A 4,663-nucleotide genomic window follows, 5' to 3' on the forward strand; every position below is an offset into this window, starting at 1 on the left:
AGCTGGCGTTTAAATATGGCGCCCGTGGAGTGAATGCTGGAAGGTCCCAACACTGTGAGCGTTCTGCTGCTGCAGAGTGCTGAGAGAAAGTGAGAGTAGCACCGTGGAGATGTGCTGCATACTTAATGAGGCGAGCAGCAGAGAATTGCATGGGATCATTTGTCATAACTCATGGAGAGAAACTGATACTTAGCCAACTTTTGGTAACATTCAGCCCTCTATCTGTAGTTTCAATTTGTAAGAAACTACTGTGTGTTTCTGAGCCCACTGTAGCTACCTATGAGGATCTGAGAATTACTTCAAGTATTGCAATTGTTACAATCTAAGAGAAAAAAAGCTTAGTTAATTTCTAAAAGATACCATGAAATTGCATATTTTTGTTATATGAGTCAGCAATGAGAGAGTCCACCCGGGAACTTCAGTGCAGTACTGAGGGGGTGCTGCACAGTTGACAGAGCTGTCTGTCAAGTGGGATGTCAAACCAATGCCCAGTTTACCCTTTCAGGTAAAAGAGGCAGTGGCTCAGTTTTGAAGAATACCAAGGGTAGTTCTCCTTGTTGTCCCAGAGAATATTTATCCATCAACTAACACCTTTAAAAGAAATTCTCTGGCTGTATCACATCAATGGGATGCAGTGGGTAATATTCCTGCATCTGAGCTAGAAGTTCTGATTTCAAGTCTCTCTCCAGATCTTGTTGGCCAAGGAAGAATTTTACATTAGAAAGACGAAGGTTGAGGGGGGACCTGATTGAGGTCTACAAAATCATGAGAGGTGTAGACAGGGTGGATAGCAAGAAGCTTTTTTCCAGAGTGGGGGACTCAATTACTAGGGGTCACGATTTCAAGGTGAGAGGGGAAAAGTTTAAGGGAGATATGCGTGGAAAGCTCTTTATGCAGAGGGCGGTGGGTGCCTGGAACGTGTTGCCAGCGGAGGTGGTAGACACAGGCACGATAGCATCATTTAAGATGTATCTAGACAGATACATGAATGGGCAGGGAGCAGAGGGGTACAGATCCTTGGAAAATAGGTGACAGGTTTAGATAGAGGGTCTGGATCGGCGCAGGCTTGGAGGGCCAAAGGGCCTGTTCCTGTGCTGTAATTTTCTTTGTTCTTTGTTCTTTGAAGGCATGATCAAAATTGTGGCCAAACGGGTTAGATGTCACCATGTAAATCTTTCCGATATACACCAATGGCAGGCAGTCCGAGTGGTAGAGATTCCTGGTCAGCCACGAGATGGAAAGAAATTGTAGTTCGCTCATCACTATCCATAGCTATAACACGCATGTTTAAGATGATTGACGTTACTGGAACAGATTCTATTGCGTAAAAATCAGTTGTGGTGTAACCATATGTATTGGGGTGGACTGTGGATTAATGAGATTGGAGTGGGGATTGGACTAAAAATCTTATGAGAGCCACAGCTGTGGTACAGGTTGAGCCCTTGGTGAGACAAAGGAAGTTGCAGTCAGTAGAGTCTGGCCTGGAAAGGAGACTGGTTGAAAATCAGAGTCAATAAATGTGCAGCCGGAAAAACACAGCAGGTCAGACAGCATCCAAAAAGCAGGAGAGTCAAAGTTTCGGCCCAAAACGTTGACTTCCCCGCTCCTCAGATGCTGTCTGACCTGCTGTGCTTTTCCAGCTTCACATTTATTGACTCTAGTTTCTAGCAGCTGTAATCCTTACTGTCTCCATGGTTGAAAACCAATTGGGTGAGCTGAAATTAGTGTATGGTCAGAGACAGCAGACATATTGATATCACGGTAACTTCAGAGATTTGGAGCAGGTGAAGTCTGGATTTGGAAAGAAATAAGTTGGTCAGTCATTGGGAGATGAGTGAGGAGATGTCATCAGTTGATCAACCACCCAGGGTTTGTTCCAGCATTAATGGATACTAGGCAACCGATAGCTATTGTTTTGAATACAGGACTGCCTTTGCTGGAGTATCAAAGCAGGAGGGGACGGTCATAGAAACCTATAAACCACTATCAGGACTGGACAGGGTAAACACAGGAAGGAACAGGTTCCTAATTACCAGGGAGTCCAGAACGAGAGCCTGAGGACCATTTAGGATTGAAATGTCTTCACCCAGAGAGTGGTGAGTCTGTGGAATTCTCTGCCACAGAAAGCGGTAGAGGCCAAAACATTGAATGTTGTCATGGAGAAGCTAAAGGTAGTTCTTGGGGCTAAAGTGATCGAAGGGTATGGAGAGAAAGTGGGATCAGTGGGACTGAATTGAATGATCAGTCATGATCATATAGAATAGTGGAGCAGGATGAAATGTCTGAATGGGCGACTCCTGCTCTTATCCTCTATGTTTCCATGTTTTCCATAATCTGAAAACGAGGTAAAGGCATCATCATGTGTAAGTGCAATCTATACTCTCCGTTTCAATTATTCTAAGAGTAGGGGCCCACCCAAAAGTAATTGCCCCACAACAGCAAATGCTTAAATGAAATAAAGAACTGTGGATGCTGGAGATCTGAACCAAAAACAGAGATTGCTGGCGAAACTCAGCAGGTTTGGCAGCATCTGTGTATAGAAAACAGAGCTAACGTTTCAGGTCCAGTGTCTCTTCGTCAGAAATCAAAAGTGCATGTTGATATAGCGATTCAGACTCCCAGGGAGGCTGGTTAGTTGAATTTGCTGGGTGGCCAGTGTGGATCAGATTGGTGTCAACAATGCTGGGCTTTATCCTGATTCCAGCTGGTATGGATTCAGGCCTTGCCTCGTTGCCCTATTCATGGACCTGACTTTGGGCAAACAACTGAAGAAGTTTGTTTCGTGGGATCTTGCTGTGCACAAATCATCTGCCTTGATTCTGGCATCATAGCAGAACTTACACTTCAAAGCTTCTTAATTGGCTGTAAAACACCTTGGGATATCTCAAAATTCTGGAAGATAGGAAAGAAATACATTTTTTGAATTTAATGTAGGAAGTGGTTAGATGTCACAGAGTCACAGAGCTGCACAGCACAGAAACAGACACCTTGGTCCAACCTGCCCATGCCAACCAGACATTCCAATCTGACAAAGTCCCATTTGCCAGCATTTGGCCCATATCCCTCTGAACACATCCTACTCACATAACCATCCAGATGGCTTTTAAATGTTGTAATTGTACCAGCTTCTACTTCTTCCTCTGGCAGCTCATTCCCTACACACACCACCCTTTGTGACAAAAAATTACCCTTTAAGTCCCTTTTAAATCTTTCCCCTCTCATCCTAAACCTATGCCCTCAAGTTCCGGACTCCCTTATCCTGGGGAGAAAGACCTTGGCCATTCACCCTGCCCAAGCCGTTCATGATTTTATAAACCTCTATCAGGTCACCCCTCAGCCTCCGACGCTCCAGGGAAAATAACCCCAGCCTATATTGCCTCTCCCTGTAGCTCAAACCCTCCAACCCTGGCAACATCTTTGCAAATCTTTTCTGCATCCTTTCAAGTTTCAGAACATCAGTCCTATAGCAGGGAGACCAGAATTGAACGCTATTCCAAAAGTGTGTTTGTAACAATAGATCCAATCCTGGGGAATTGAGGAATGTGTGACACTCAAACTAGTAAGAATTCCTATCATTTTATTGTGAGTCAAAAATGGTGATCAAATAATAGAAAATTGAACAAACAATTTCAGTCTCATAGTGACTATTCATATTGGTAGGGATGGAAATTGAAATGAAATATCCTCATGTAAGTTTGTCCTCCCGTCCCTGTCAGAACACAGTACCAATGGTCAGAAACTCAATTGTTCTCCATTAAAAAGGAGGAAAAGTGAGAATTGAAGTGTGGCCTTCAGCACTGAGTTGTGTTCTCCTTGAGGAGACATTTTAAACTGGTCAGTAACAGCCTGTCACAGTCAAGGTGGCCTATGTAAAGGGCCAATGTGTAGAATCTATTCAGCATTGTCATTTTTTATGTGGGATAATGGAGGAGGGATCGAAATCACACCCCCACCTGCAATTTCCACCCTCAATAACAGATACCGAAGCTGATTCAGGTACTCTGACCACCATCAACAAACTCAGCTTAAATTTAAACAGAAATCATAGAACCACAGGCTGGTTGCAGGCTATTTGATTCACTCTGTCTGTGTTGGCCTTCTGAAGGGACAATTCACTAACGGCTTCCCCGCTTTGCCCCAGGACCTGCATTCCTTTTTCCTTTTCAGATAATGATCCAATTCCCTTTTAAAAGACTCAATTAATCCACCTTCAGCTTCATGTCAGGCAGTCTTTTCCCCATCTTAACCACTCACTGCATAAAAACACAGTCTTTCTCATGTCTTCATTGATCCTTTTGCCTTAAATCTGTATCTTCTCATTATCAATCTATCATGGATGGGAACAGCTTCTCTCAATCTATTCTGGCCAGGGCCCTCATGATTGTGAAAACCTCTATCGAACCTCCTCTCAACCTGTACTCTATTGAACCTCCTCTCAACCTATACTCTGTCGAACCTCCTCTCAACCTAGACTCTATCGAACCTCCTCTCAACCTGTACTCTATCGAACCTCCTCTCAACCTATACTCTATTGCACCTCCTCTCAACCTATACTCCATCAAACCTCCTCTCAACCTGTACTCTATCGAACCTCCTCTCAACCTATACTCTATTGCACCTCCTCTCAACCTATACTCTATCGAACCTCCTCTCAACCTATACT

Source organism: Rhincodon typus, chromosome 31, assembly GCF_021869965.1.
Source record: "Rhincodon typus isolate 14 chromosome 31, sRhiTyp1.1, whole genome shotgun sequence".
Classification (NCBI taxonomy): domain Eukaryota; kingdom Metazoa; phylum Chordata; class Chondrichthyes; order Orectolobiformes; family Rhincodontidae; genus Rhincodon; species Rhincodon typus.